The sequence below is a fragment of the Mobula hypostoma genome, chromosome 9 (assembly GCF_963921235.1).
Source record: "Mobula hypostoma chromosome 9, sMobHyp1.1, whole genome shotgun sequence".
Lineage (NCBI taxonomy): Eukaryota > Metazoa > Chordata > Chondrichthyes > Myliobatiformes > Myliobatidae > Mobula > Mobula hypostoma.
Genome location: NC_086105.1, coordinates 74,976,698 through 74,993,207, shown reverse-complemented (window position 1 = coordinate 74,993,207; position 16,510 = coordinate 74,976,698). Strand labels below are relative to the sequence as shown.

The 16,510-nt window shown below is 43.6% G+C and overlaps 1 long non-coding RNA gene across 1 annotated transcript in view; it reads right to left on the bottom strand.

Annotated features, from left to right (window-relative positions):
- LOC134351280 (uncharacterized) overlaps positions 1 to 16,510 on the bottom strand; it is a 48,471-nt gene that overhangs the window by 29,440 nt on the left and 2,521 nt on the right. Inside the window, exon 2 of the long non-coding RNA XR_010019115.1 lies at positions 3,754 to 3,912. This is a non-coding gene — a long non-coding RNA (uncharacterized LOC134351280). The remainder of the gene's footprint in view (positions 1 to 3,753; positions 3,913 to 16,510) is intronic.

Here is a 16,510-nt window from a genome sequence, read left to right as displayed (position 1 = left end):
ACACAAACACACACAAACCAACACATGCACACACTGGAACACTTTCTCCTTCTCTATGGTTTGTACACATGCATGCACACACACATTCACTCTATCTCAAACACACACAATCTCATACACAGAGACACACACACACACACACACACAGAGGCATGTGAATATACACAGAAATACACACTCATACACACACACACACACACACACACACACAAGCTAACACACACAGAAACTCACATACAGAGACATACACATATATACACAGACACACATTCACACACACACACACATATGCATGCACACAGAAACTCACAAACAGACACACATACACTCATGGACACAAATACACAAACTCTCACATACAGACACACACACACACACTCATAGGCACACACATGCTCTAAGACACACAATCAGACACAGACACACATATACACATACACAGATGCACACACACAGAGTCATGCTTACACACACAGATGGAAACTCTCTCACATACACATACACAGACACTCACACTCTCTCTCTGTCACACATACATATTTATACACAGACACACACATGTGAATACGCACATGAATACACAGAAACACTGATGTACACACCCTCACGTACACACACAAACACATGCACACAGAACTCACATACAAGCATACACAAACACACACACAAATACACACATACTCATATACACAGACACACGGACAGACATACGTGAATAAGCACATAAATATACACATGCATATGCACAGGCACAAACTCACACACACACTCAGAGTCACACAGACAAAAACTCACACACTCGCACACACACTTGAACATAGAAATCTACACAGACACACACTCATTTACATAGATGCGTACAGACACAAGCACTCACACACACACACATAAACACATAGAGACACATACACACACATAAATGCATACATACACTCACACATACACAAACACACTCACACACATACATACACATGCTCACATGCACACAGAGACACATACACACACATATTTATATACTCACAAACCCACACACACTCACTCACACATATAAACACACACACACACACACTGATATACATACACACACGCACAATCACACATACACAGATACACATACCCACTCACACACAAACTCATATGCACACACTAACACACACAGGCACACATACATATGCACACTCATATACACAGATGCTAAGATATACACTCACAAATACAGGCACACCTATGTACACACACACACACAGATGCACACAAATACACACATACCCAGACACACAGGTACAAGCATGCACAGAAATAAACACACATGCACACACAGACATACCTAAACTAACATACTCACACACGTACGCACATGCACATATTGAAACACACATGCACACACACACAGAGTAAGATACACATGCACACACTGAAACTCACAGACAGACAGACACACACTCACACTCATATACTGGCTGTTGGAAATTCCCCATTCCTATGTTTTCATACATTTTGTCTGAATTCCTGTCTGCATTCATAGCCCAGTTTGAATTTTGATCAGTAGAGTAATGAGGCAGAAACCTGGCTTCTGTCCCAAGTGTCAAACTAATAGCAGCTGATTCATCATCCCTATGTCCTCCATGTCAGGCATAATTTTAGCCTCTTGCTTATTAAATTTTCAAATTCCCAAATTCCTATAAAATGCTATGAAATTCTGTGAACTGAAGCATACAAGTGTCCAAATTGATCACCTGATGGGGCTTTCTAGATTTAACTGGCAGTTTCACATGGAAGTCCCAGCATCTCCTCATGTACCCTGTGCAAGTATGTGTGGACACAGATGTTATCAAGCTCCTCTGAGTAATAACTGGGCTTTTGACTAACAACAGAACACTAACTTTGTATTTTTCCAGCATTTTCCCAATAGCCACAGGAAACTGCAGAGAGTTTTGGACATCATGGAAACCAGTTTCCTCTCCACGGCCTCTTTTTACACTTCTCACTGCCTCAGAAAAACCGGCTAGCAAATTCATACACTTCTCCCACCCTGGATTTTTTCAAGGGAGATAATACTCCCGACAGGCAGAAGATACCAAAGTCTGAAAGCATGTGCCAGCAGGCTCAAACACAGCTTCTACGCTGCTATTAAGCAGAATCCTAGAACAAAAAGGTGACCCCCTGACATCAAAATCTACCTCGCTGTGACCTGCACTGTTCATTCTCTTCAACTTTATACTCCATTCTGTTATTTTACTTTTACCACCTCAATGCATTGTGTAATGAATTGATCTGTATCAACATATTTCGAGGCATTTTTCACTATACCTCAGTACATCAGGCCATGAATTCCACTTTCGATTTTTGCCACTTGCCAGACCGGGACTAATTTATAGTAGTTAATTAACCTAATAGGATATGGGAAGAAAATGAACCCCTCCTCCTCCCCGGGATTAATATCCAAGGGGGTCATTGGGAGAATGTGCGTATTCTGTGCAGAGAGCACCCAAGGTCAAAATCAAACCTGTGACCTTGGACCTATGGGGCAGTAGAACTAATGCAGCATGGTAGTGTAGCAGTGAGTGTAACACGGGATTGCATCTGGTTGGAAGATTGGTGTTCAATTCACACCACTGTGTTTAAAGAATTTGCATGTTCTCCCTATGGGTTACCTCTGGGTGTTCCAGTTTCCACCCACAATTCAAAGACGAATGGGTAAGTTGTGGGCATGTTGTGTTTCCTGTTGACACAAATGATGCATTTCACTGAATGTTTTGATGTTTCAATGTACATGTGACAATAAACCTAATCTTTTCTCTAATCACGCAAACACGAGGAAATATGCAGATGCTGGAATTTCAGGCAACACACATAAAAGTTGCAGCAGACCAGGCAGTATCTCTAGGAAGAGGGACAGTCGACGTTTCGGGCCGAGTCCCTTCGTCAGCAACTTTTGTGTGTGTTGCTTTTCTCTAATCATTAGTCTTGGTGTGGCTTGGGCTTGCAAAGGTTAACTTTCTCCATTCACTTACTGAAAATTATGAGTTAGTTGCAAAGAAGGGTCAGACCAGTTATGCTCACAGATTTTGATTTTGCAGATGACATAGTCCTGCTAAATATCCATTTCAATTATTTTTTTAAACCACCAATTTTGGATAAGGCCTTTTTAATTTGGAAAACCAAGGGAATAACAACTTTTTCAGATTTGTTTTTAGGGGATTGTTTAATGTCTTTTTCTCAGTTAGTGGATAAATATGATTTATCTAATGTACAATTTTTTAGATTTTTACAAATTAGGAATTTTTTACGTGGTTTGCTGCCAATTTACCCTTCTGCTAATCCACCTAATATGACAGATGCTCCCTTTCAGCTTAAACCACTTCAAAAAGGGTTGATAGCTATAATTTATAAATGGTTATTGAATTTACGAATGATATCTAATGATAAAATTAAACGTCCTTGGGAATTGGAATTTCAAGAGTCATTTTCAGATAATCAATGGCGTGAAATTTTTCATTTCGTTAATAACTCCTCTATTTGCGCCCACCATTCCCTGATACAGTTCAAGGTAGTGCCTCGGGCCCATATGTCAAAGGATAAACTAGCACATATTTTTTCCAACATCAATCCTATTTGTGACAGATATGATATTGAAGTGGCCACTTTAACTCATATATTTTGGTCTTGCATAAAGCTAGATAATTTTTGGAGAAATGTTTTTAAAACGCTATCAAAAGTCTTGGAGCTGGACCTACAACCTAATTTACTTACCGCAATCTTCGGGATTATCCCATCGGAAGCAGGAAATATTCCTGTTTCCGCTCGATGTATGATAGCCTTTTCAACTTTATTGGCGAGGAGAGCCATTTTATTGAAGTGGAAGGATTCTAATCCACCTACTGTCTTTTATTGGCTTTCCTCCATTATGTCCTGTTTAAGTTTAGAGAAAATAAGAAGTCAGACATTTGATACATCCTTTAAATTTGAGCAAATCTGGTGACCTTTTATTCAATATTTTCATTTGATTTGATTTATTACTCTTCCAATTTTTTTTTCGAAGTTTTAGATTTGATCAGAAAGTCTTTCCTTTTTTCTTTGGTCGTATCCTCAGAATGGACTGCCCAGTCCCTTTTTTTCCCCTTTTTTCATATAGTGTAGTGGGTTTTTTTTCCTTCTCATTTTAAAAATTTTAAGTTTTATTTCTCCCTTTATGAATTGATAAGAGGAGAATTAGCTGTCTTCTTTTTTATTATATACTACATATTAGCTTAGTACTATGTACGATTTTGATAATGTCCATTTCACTTTCTTTTTGTATTATTATTGACATATATATTTGAGATAGTTCTCCTCTTGTTTGTATATGTGCTCTTTTTAAATCAATAAAAAGATTAAGAAAGAAAGAAAGAAAGACATAGTCCTGCTCTCTGACCAGATGGAGGAAGCACAGCAGCTACTGGCAAAAGCGGAAATTGAGTGCAATAAAGTTGGACTTCACCTAAATGCTAAAAAGACAGAGTACATGGCGTTTAACTGCGACGAAGGTACTCTCAAGACCGTAAAGAATGATACCATTAAGAAAGTCTCTGACTACAAGTACCTCGGGTCAATAATGATGAGTTCGGAGAAGGACATAAGGATACGGAAGGCGCTGGTGTGGAGGGCTATGAACGACATGAAGGAAATCTGGAAGTCAAACCTGACCAGAAGGTTTAAAAAGAGGATCTTCATAGCAGTCATAGAGTCCATTCTCACATACGGATGCGAGACGTGGGTACTCACCAAGACTATATGAAACTCTCTTGATGGTTGCTATACATGAAGGCTCCAGATGGCTCTTGACGTGAGATGGCAATAGCACATGATGAACGTCGAGTTCTATGATGACCTACCGATGCTCACCACTAAAATCGAGGTGAGAAGACTACAACTCGTCATCGTCTTGGCTATCCCTCAAGGTCGAGGATGATGGTCTTCGTTCCGTACAGAGCGAAGACGCCTATGCATGTATTTGTTTAACGTGTACTTGATGTTGCATTCCAAGAAGCACATGATACTTCACAAATCAACCAACTGATTCCAATGGCATGGAAACCATGACGATTGGAGCTCATGGATTTGTTGCAGCCTTCATCCGCCTTCACAGCCGTTGAGTTCGAAGTAACTTCGTCTATCTGTTCCACCATTGAGGTCTTGGTTGCTTTGTTCTTTGTCAGGGACCTCACCCTCAACCTTACCGCCATGGGTGACCCTACCAGGAGCAGAGCTCCAGACGGCATCGATCTTGGGATCTCAGGACCACACAAGCTTCTCCACCGTGACAAAGTGACAATACACGGTGAAGAGATTACAACTAGTGGGGCACTGTCTACGCCACCGCGATCCACCTGCCTAGTCATCATAGCCCAAGCATGGGAGGATGAACCTTGGGCACCCTCCCAAGATTATGGTCAACACGCTCCTAGAAGACAGCGGCACGGCTAATGTAGATGAACTGAACACACTGATGAGGGAGAGGGAGAAGTGGAGAGTCCATCATCATGCCCGACACCAGCCCCCCAGGCCTGAGTCGACATAGCAGTAGTAGTGCAAAGAAGAAAAATAAGTTTCAAGTAATATAGTTTTTGAAACTATTTGGGTTTACTTAAACTTTATAATTGCTTTACTGGATGTATTTAATGCAGAGATGTTGAGATAGTGCTTTCAGAGAGTGTTTTGCTTAGCCAGCTGTCAACATTCTTCATCATTTCTCTGGGTGGGAATGTGCAACCCTTTGTTTCACACAGTACAAATGATTCACCCTCTAATCTCTTAAATCAGCACAAGCATCTAGAGCTTAACCTTTTGTTCCAGTGCATACTTGAAATATTGATGATGGAGTGCCTGAGTGATATTTGTTGGTGACAGCATCCAGCATGAAGCTTGCGGGGTTGTGACATATCTGTCACAAGAACAGAAGGGCGCGTGATAAGTCAGTGCATATAGATAGACATGCAATGTTGCTGTACAAATAGTGTTTAATCTAGAAGAAACATATCTAGTAGAATTATAGAATACTAGACAATTTTCCATTTCTCAATTGGAACGATTTTCATTAATGTTATGTATAGTTTCTCAGCACTGTAAAAGTCATTTTTAAATACTCATTTTTCCCATCTGTCCCATGTGACACATTAGAATTAGAATCAGAATCAGGTTTATTATCACCAGCACGTGTCGTGAAATATGTTAACTTAGCAGCAGCAACTCAATGCAGTACGTAATCTAGAAGAAAAAAAATATATAAGTCAATTACAGTATACATATTTTGAAAAGATTAAAAATTGTGCAAAAAACAGAAATAATACATATTAAAAAAGTGAAGGAGTGTTCAAGGTTTCAATGTCCATTTAGGAATCGGATGGCAGAGAGGAAGAAACTGTTCCTGAATCACTGAATGTGTGCTGTCAGGCATCTGTACCTCCTACCTGATGGTAACAGTGAGAAAAGGGCATGCCCTGGATGCTGGATGTCCTTAATAATGGACGATGCCTTTCTGAGATACCGCTCCTTGAAAATTCCTGGGTAATTTGTAGCCTAGTACCCAAGATAGAGCTGACTAATTTACAACCCTCTGCAGCTTCTTTCAGTCCTGTACAGTAGCCCCCCTTTCATACCAGACAGAGATGCAGCCTGTCAGAATGCTCTCCATGGTACATTTATAGGAGATTTTGAGTGTATTTGTTGACATACCAAATCTCTTCAAACTCCTAATGAAGTATAGCCTCTGTCTTGCCTTTTTTATAACTACATCAATATGTTGGGACCAGGTTAGATCCTCAGAGATCTTGACACCCAGGAACTTGAAACTGCTCACTCTCTCCACTTCTGATCCCTCTACGGGGATTGGTATGTGTTTCTTCGTCGTACCCTTTCTGAAGTCCACAATCAGCTCTTCCATCCTGTTGATGTTGAGTGCCAGGTTGTTGCTGCGACACCACTCCACTAGTTGGTATTTCTCACTCCTGTACGCCCTCTCGTCACCGTCTAATATTCTACCAACAATGGTTGTATTATCAGAAAATTTATAGATGGTATTTGAGTTATGCCTAGCCACACAGTCAAGGGTTTAGAGAGAATACAGCAGTGGGCTAAGCACACACCCCTGAAGTGTGCCACTGTGGATCGTCAGCAAGGAGGATATGTTATCATTAATCCACACAGATTGTGATCTTCCAGTTAGGAAGTCGGGAACCAATTGCAGAGGGAGGTACAGAGTCCCAGGTTCTGTAACTTCTCAATCAGGATTGTGGGAATGATGGTATTAAATGCTGAGCTATAGTCGATGAACAGCATCCTGACATAGGTGTTTGTGTTATCCAGGTGGTCTAAGGCTGTGAGAAGAGCCATTGAGATTGTATCTGCCGTTGATCTATTGTGGAGATGGGCAATTTGCAATGGGTCCAGGTCCTTACTGAGGCAGGAGTTCAGTCTACTCATGACCAACCTCTCAAAGCATTTCATCACTGTAGATATGAGTGCTACCAGGCAAAAGTCATTAAGGCAGCTCACATTATTCTTCTTAGGCACTGGTATAATTGTTGCCTTTTTGAAGCAAGTGGGACCTTCGGCCTGTAGCAGTGAGAGTGTGAAATTGTCCTTGAACACTCCCGCCAGTTGGTTGTCACAGGTTTTCAGAGTCTTACCAGGTACTCCATCCGGACCTTCTGCCTTGCGAGAGTTCACTCTCTTTAAAGCCAGCTTAACATTGGCCTCTGAGACAGAGATCACAGGGTCATCAGGTGCAGCAGGGATCTTCACAACTGTAGTTATATTCTCCCTTTCAAACCGAACATAGAAGGTGTTGAGTTCATCTGGTCATGAAGCATCGCTGCCATTCATGCTATTAGCTTTTGCTATGTAGGAAGTAATGTCTTGCAGACCCCGTCAGAAGTGTGTACATCTGATGTCACCTCCAACCTCGTCTGAAATTGTCTCCTCGCCCTTGAAATAGCCCTCCGCAAATCATACTTGGTTTTCTGGTACAGGCCTGGATCACCAGACTTGAATGCCAAAGATCTAGCCTTCAGCAGAGAATGTACCTCCTGGTTCATCCATGGCTTTTAGTATGGATTAGTTGCATTTGGCAGGAAAATGTATACAGTTCAGAGTACTTTTATTATCAAAGTACATATACTATCTACAACTTTGAGATTTGTCTCCTTACATCAGCCACATCTTAAGGTTGTATATAGTATACATATTTTTAGGTTAAGCTACTGACCTGAATTGTTATGCAGTTTTCTCCTTCACAAACACTACATTACCAAATGAATATTTCCCAGCATTTTCTCTTTTTATTTCAGAACTCCAGCTTCTGTGTCCTTTGTTTTTTTTTAACCAAATACCATGTTTTGTGTTTATAGTTTAATGAATGACATGCCTGAATGGCCTTCAGAAACTATTATAAGCACCAGTTCTGCAACTAGGTAATTATTATCTGTCTTCAATCATTCCCCACTCTCTTAATTCTTGGCTCTTTGAATCTTCAAAAGCTTTAACAATCTAGATTAATAACAGCAATCAGTATTTATATAACCACATTACTATAGTATACATATATTCCAAAGAACGCTAAAGTAGCAAAACATTTATGAAATGTTGATTGATTTCGCAAACCAGCTTCCCTTCCATTGACTCCGCATACACTTCCTACTGCATTGTGAAAACAGCCAACGTAATCAAGGACCCCTCCCTCCCACTCTGGTCATTCTCTGTTCTCACCTCCCTTGTCAGGTAGAAGATCCAACAGTTTGAGAGCATGTACCACCGAGCTCAAGGACAACTTCTATCCTGCTGTTACCAATATACTAAAAGTTGGTATTTCATCTCCCACCCTCCCTCATCGTGGCCTTTGTATTCACTCTTGCTATAACTTCATCCTGCATTCTGTTTTCATTTTCATTACGTTGAGGTAGAGATGCCCGGATGGCATACAAACAAAAGCTTTCTCCTTTGCTACATTTGACAATAAAAAAACAATTCTAATATGACTACAAGGGTAAGGCAGAGACAGTGACTATGTCATATTGAATTATTCAATTTCTGACAGACCAAAATTGTTGTTCCGTATACAAGGCACAGTTCTGGAACATGTGGATGAGAGAGCTTCCGAGACCACCCAAGAAACTCAGCGAAACCCTGCACAAAACAGCCTAATTCACTGGCACCATTCCACCATGTCAGACACACACTCTCTCCCCCAGTACATAACTTATTCCATAGTGTACAGTCAACAAAGTGTGGGCCACACTAACAGCACATCCCAAACCTGTGGAAAGAGATAAAGGAATCATCATCGCTGATGGGCTTCCCTTCCAGGCACACACCATTCTGATATGGAAATGCTTTCTGTGGCCACTTTATTAGGTGCACCTAATAAACTGGCCACCGAGTGCGCGCTCATGATTTTCTGCTACTGTGGCCCATCCACTTCAAGGTTCAACATGTTATACATTCAGAGATTTTCTTCTACACACCACCATCGTAAAGTGTGGTTATTTGAGTTACTGCCACCTTCTTATCAGCTTGAACCAATCGGGCTATTCTCAGGTCACCTCTCTCATTAACAAGCTGTTTTCACCCACAGAACTGCTACTCACTGGATGATTTTTTTTTGTTTGTCTTTCGCACCATTCTCTGTAAACTCTGTAAACATGAAATTCCCAGGAGATCACCAGTTTCTGAGATACTCAAACCTAAAATCACTGGTGAGGAATGGTGATCCCGGGGGATGGAAATCACCGGTGAGGAATGGTGATCCGCAGGGATTGAAATCACCGTTGAGGAATGGTGATCCCGGGGGATGGAGGTCACCGGTAAGGAATGGTGATGCTCGGGACTGGAGATCACCAGTGAGGAATGGTGATCCCGGGGGATGGAAATCACCGATGAGGAATGGTGATCCTGGGGGATGGAAATCACCGTTGAGGAATGGTGATCTCCGGGGATGGAGATCACCGCTGAGGAATGGTGATCCTGGGGGATGGAAATCACCGGTGAAGAATGGTGATCCCCAGGGATTGAAATCACCATTGAGGAATGGTGATCCCGGGGGATGGCGATCACCTGTTAGGAATGGTGATCCTGGGGGATGGAAATTACCGGTGAGGAATGGTGATCCTGGGGGATGGAAATCGCCGTTGAGAAATGGTGATCCCTGGGGATGGAAATCACCGGTGAGGAATGTTGGTTCCGGGGGATGGAAATCACCGGTGAAGAATGGTGATCCCCAGGGATGGAGGTCACCGGTGAGGAATGGTGATGCTCGGGGCTGGAGATCACCGGTGAGGAATGGTGATCCCGAGGGATAGAAATCACCGGTGAGGAATGGTGATCCTGGGGGATGGAAATCTCCGGTGAGGAATGGTGATCCCCAGGGATTGAAATCACCGTTGAGGAATGGTGATCCCTGGGGATGAAGATCACCAGTGAGGAATGGTGATCCTGGAGGATGGAAATCACCGGTGAGGAATGGTGATCCCCAGGGATTGAAATCACCGTTGAGGAATGGTGATCCCCGGGGATGGAGATCATCGCTGAGGAATGGTGATCCTGCGGGATGGAAATCACCGGTGAGGAATGGTGATTCCGGGGGGATGGAAATCACCGGTGAAGAATGGTGATCCCCGGGGATGGAGATCACCAGTGAGGAATGGTGATCCCGGGGGATGGAGATCACCAGTGAGGAATGGTGATTCCGGGGGGATGGAAATCACCGGTGAAGAATGGTGATCCCCGGGGATGGAGATCATGGATGAGGAATGTTGATTCCGGGGGGATGGAAATCACCGGTGAGGAATGGTGATCTCGGGGGATGGAAATCACCGGTGAGGAATGTTGGTTCCGGGGGATGGAAATCACCGGTGAAAAATGGTGATCCCCGGGGATGGAGGTCACCGGTGAGGAATAGTGATGCTCGGGGCTGGAGGTCACCGGTGAGGAATGGTGATCCCGAGGGATAGAAATCACCGGTGAGGAATGGTGATCCTGGGGGATGGAAATCTCTGGTGAGGAATGGTGATCCCCAGGGATTGAAATCACCGTTGAGGAATGGTGATCCCCGGGGATGAAGATCACCGGTGAGGAATGGTGATCCTGGGGGATGGAAATAACCGGTGAGGAATGGTGATCCTGGGGGATGGAAATCGCCAGTGAGAAATGGTGATCCCTGGGGATGGAGATCACCGGTGAGGTATGTTGACTCCGGGGGATGGAAATCACTGGTGAGGAATGGTGATCCCCAGGGATGGAGATCACCGGTGAGGAATGGTGATTCCGGGGGATGGAAATCACCGGTGAAGAATGGTGATCCCCGGGGATGGAGATCACTGGTGAGGAATGTTGATTCCAGGGGAAAGGAAATCACCAGTGAGGAATGGTGATCCCCAGGGACTGAAATCACCAGTTAGGAATGGTGATCCCAGGGGATGGAAATCACCAGTGAGGAATGTTGATCCTGGGGGATGGAAATTGCCGGTGAGAAATGGTGATCCCTGGGGATGGAAATCACCGGTGAGTAATGTTGATCCCCGGGGATGGAGATCACCGGTGAGGAATGGTGATCCCCGGGGATGGAGATCACTGGTGAGGAATGTTGTTTCAGGGGGATGGAAATCACCGGTGAGGAATGGTGATCCCGGGGGATGGAAATCACTGGTGAGGAATGGTAATCCCCAGGGATTGAAATCACCGGTGAGGAATGGTGATCCCCAGGGATTGAAATCACCGTTGAGGAATGGTGATCCCGGAGGATGGAGATCACCAGTGAGGAATGGTGGTCCTGGGGGATGGAAATTACCGGTGAGGAATGGTGATCCCCAGGGACAGAAATCACCAGTGAAGAATGGTGATTCCGGGGAATGAAAATCACTGGTGAAGGAATGGTGATCCTGGGGAAAACAGCATTGTGGGGTCATTATTGGCTGAGATAACTACAACTTGATTGGAGATCCATCCACCATTTACGTGCCACATCCCCTGCAATAGAGTCAACTGAAAGTGAATTAAGGAAGGTACTGGATGATGCCACAACTGTCTTTATGCTGTACAAAATGAATCGTTGCCCAACAGCGGGTAAACGGGTGTTGGTGACAACCTCGATGCCTCTGGTTTGGATCAAGGAAGGACCATGTTTCTCAGAGGAAGTGTGAAAGTGATGAAGGCAGTCGACCGACTACAACGGTTTTTAGTGGCACCATATCTGAGAAAGCTTCTGATATGTTAGTCAGGCAATTGCTTGTGAAGAACAGCTTGGTTTTATGCTAGAAGGGAGCTGAAGGAACTTTAGGAAAATTGCAAGCATTCACCTTTTGTGAGGATAAAAGGCAGAATCTACTCTATGTGCATTAAGGTTATTGCATGAACTCCAAGTGGGAGACAAAAAGCTATTTGTAAAAGTAGATGCAAAGACCAAAGCGCAGTGCAGTGAATGGAAGGCCAAAAAGAAAGGAGTCAATGGAGATATGAAACAGAGGATTGGTCAGACGATGTTGCGGACGTGGAAACTAAGAGGAAAGATTATATTGTAAAGGGAGCAATAGAAGGATGAGAAAGAGAATACTCCAGTGAACTACGCAAACACAAGGAAATCTGCAGATCCTGGAATTTCAGGCAACATAATAAAAATTGCTGGTGAACACAGCAGGCCAGGCAGCATCCATAGGAATGGGAAAAGTCGATGTTTTGGGCTGAGACCCTCTGTCAGGACTAACTGAAAGAAGGGATAGTAAGAGATTTGAAAGTGGGAGGGGGAGGGGGAGATCCAAAATGATAGGAGAAGACAGGAGGGGAGGGATGGAACTAAGAGCTGGAAAGTTGATTGGCAAAAGTGATATGAGAGGATCATGGGACGGGAGGCCTAGGGAGAAAGAAAGGGGGAGGGGGAAGCCCAGAGGATGGGCAAAGGGTATAGTGAGAGGGACAGAGGGAGAAAAAGGAGAGAGAGAGAAAAAAATTAATAATAATAATAATAAATAAATAACGAATGGGGTACGAAGGGGAGGATGGGCATTAACGGATGTTAATGTTCATGGGTAGCCATGAGCACCCGTATGGGTCCCAGCTATGTCTGCCTTTTTGTTGGCTTTGTGGAACAATCCATGTTCCAAACCTATTCTTGTATCTGTCCCCCACTTTTCCTTCACAACATCAATGACTGCATTGGCTCTGCTTCCTGCACACATGCTGAGATCGTTGACTTCATTAACTTTGCCTCCAACTTTCACCCTGCCCTCAAATTTACCTGGTCCATTTCTGACACATTCCTCCCGTTTCTTGATCTCTCTGTCTCTATCTCTGGAGACAGCTTATCTACTGATGTCTACTATAAGCCTATGGACTCTCACAGCTACCTGGACTATTCCTCTTCTCACCCTGTCTCTTGTAAAAATGGCATCCCCTTCTCGCAATTCCTCCATCTCCGCCGCATCTGCTCTCAGGATGAGGCTTTTCATTCCAGGACAAAGGAGATATCCTCCTTTTATAAAGAAAGGGGCTTCCCTTCCTCCACCATCAAATCTGCTCTCAAACGCATCTCTCCCATTTCACGCACATCTGATCTCACCCCATCCTCCCGCCACCCCACTAGGAATAGGGTTCCCCTTGTCCTAACCTACCAGCTCACCAGTCTCCGGGTCCAACATATAATTCTCCGTAACTTCCGCCACCTCCAACAGAATCCCACCACTAAGCACAACTTTCCCTCCCCCACCTCTTTCTGTTTTCCGCAGGGATTGCTCCCTACACGACTCTTTTGTCCATTCGTCCCCCCCCACCCCTTCCCACCGATCTCCCTCCCGCCACTTATCCTTGTAAGCAGAACAAGTGCTACACATGCCCTTACACTTCCTCCCTCACCACCACTCAGGGCCCAAGACAGTCCTTCCAGGTGAGGCGACACTTCACCTGTGAGTCGGCTGGGGTGATATACTGCGTCCGGTGCTCCCGGTGTGGCCTTCTATATATTGGCGAGACCCGACGCAGGCTGGAAGACCATTTTGCTGAACACCTACCCTCTGTCCGCTAGAGAAAGCAGGATCTCCCAGTGGCCACACATTTTAATTCCACGTCCCATTCCCATTCTGATATGTCTATCCACGGCCTCCTCTACTGTAAAGATGAAGCCACACTCAGGTTGGAGGAACAACACCTTATATTCCATCTGGGTAGCCTCCAACCTGATGGCATGAACATTGACTTCTCTAACTTCCATTAATGCCCCACCTCCCCTTCCTACCCCACCTGTTATTTATTTATTATTATTATTATTTTTTTCTCTCTCCCCTTTTTCTCTCTCTGTCCCTCTCACTATACTCCTTGATCATCCTTTGGGCTTCCCCCCTCCCCCTTTCTTTCTCCCTTGGTCTCCTGTCCCATGATCCTCTCATATTCCTTTTGTCTATCACCTGTCCAGCTCTTGGCTCCATCCCTCCCCCTCCTGTCTTCTCCTGTCATTTTGGGTCTCCCCCTCCCCCTCCCACTCTTACTTCCTCTTCTTTCAGATAGTCCTGACGAAGGGTCTCGGCCCAAAATGTTGACTGTGCTTCTTCCTATAGATGCTACCTGGCCTGCTGCCTTCACCAGCAATTTTTATGTCTGTTACTCCCGTGAACTAAATGCTTCTTCCCAAGATCAAGATACACAAACTAGAAGAAGAAAAATGTGTTCAGAGCTGTCAGAACCACTTCCTACAGTCTCAGAGTCAACTCCTACAGCCACCACCGAGGAAGCCCCAGAACCTGAGATAGTTCTCACAGCCACAAGTCTCACTTGTCGAAAAGAGTGACCTCCTTGTCAGGAAAGTCGTTTTCCCATAAGAGTAAGAAATCCTCCACAGTGATTAAATCTTTAGACCTGAATGGGTCAATTTAAAATTACTTTGCTCTGGATATCTGTACGAGGGGTGATTGATAAGTTCGTGGCCTAAGGTAGAAGGAGTCAATTTTAGAAAACCTACCACATTTATTTTTCAACATAGTCCCCTCGTACATTTACACACTTAGTCTAGTGATCGTGGAGCATACGGATTCCTTTTTTGTAGAAGTCAGCGTCTTGGACCTCCAGAAAATGGTCCACAGCAGGGTCGTTTGATAAATTAGTGGCCTAGGGTAGAAGGAGATGAGTTATACAGCTCTCGTTACATGCACGTGCAGTTCAACTCTTTGAGTGATTATGCAGAAAGTTTGAAGTTAATAACTCATATTCTTCTACCTTAGCCCACGAACTTATCAATCACCCCTGCTGTGGACCATTTTCTGGAGGTTCAAGACGCCGACTTCTACGAAGAAGGAATCCGTATGCTCCGCGACTGCTGGACTAAGTGTGTAAATGTAGGAGGGGACTATGTTAAAAATAGGTATGGTAGGTTTTCTAAAATTGACTCCTTCTACCCCAGGCCACGAACTTATCAATCACCGCTTGCATATAGTAGCTATATTATATCATAAACAGTGTATGTAGTTGAGATGCATTTTCTATTGATTTGGAGTTTATACCTATGCAGGAAGGAGTGTTTAACATTCCAGGAACATCTGAGTAATCTTGTAAATATTGTTTGCTTGAGCATTTTTGTTCATTTAAATAATTATTTACTGGTTATATGTAAAAATAAGTGAATTGCACATGTCATGATGTTACCATGTGATACGTATGTGCCTCACTTAGAGAACAAACTTAAGGGTCTCAATTCTAGGCTCTCTTGCTTTCCTTTGAATGAGCTGAATGTTTTGGACATACAAACTCCTTACAGATAGTGGCGGGAATTGAACTCTGTGGTACTGGTGCTTTAATAGAGTTACAGGTACACTAACTGCTACACTGCCAAGCTACCCATTTCATAGGCGCAGCAATCACAGTAGGCTTATTCACTACCACCGTAGTTCTGCTGCAGGTTGAGTTCTAGCTTCTCACATGGTGAATTTCAACTGAAGCTCTGAGAAAATAAGGCAAGGATTGCTTTAACTGGCTCTGTTGATTCAGTGAAGGTCAATCTAAGGTTCCAGTTAGGTCCAATAACTCAAGACTTCAACAGTAATTGATCTATTATTTATATTCTGTGCATAGCTGATACCTGAGAATGTAAATATAATGATTGAGAAAAATGTCCTTGGGCCATTGTAAGTAGTTCATAAAACAAACCTTCAAATTGTAGAGTTCTACTATTGCACTAATCTGGGTTCATCCGGGCTCATAAACTGAGCAGCATCTACTACAATGGGTGCTGTCGCAGGAAAGCAACATCCGTTATCAAGGATACCCACCATCTAGGCCATGCTCTCTTCTTGCTATCCCCACTGGGGAGTAGGTACAGGAGCCTTGGGTCCCATCTTACCAGATTCATAATACCCTTCAACCATCAGGCTCTCGAACCAAGGTGGATAATTTCACTCACCGCAATGCTGATCTGATTCCACAATCTATAGACTCACTTTCAATGACTCTACAACTCATGTTACTTATTTTAAAAAATTTATTATTTGTACAAGTTCGG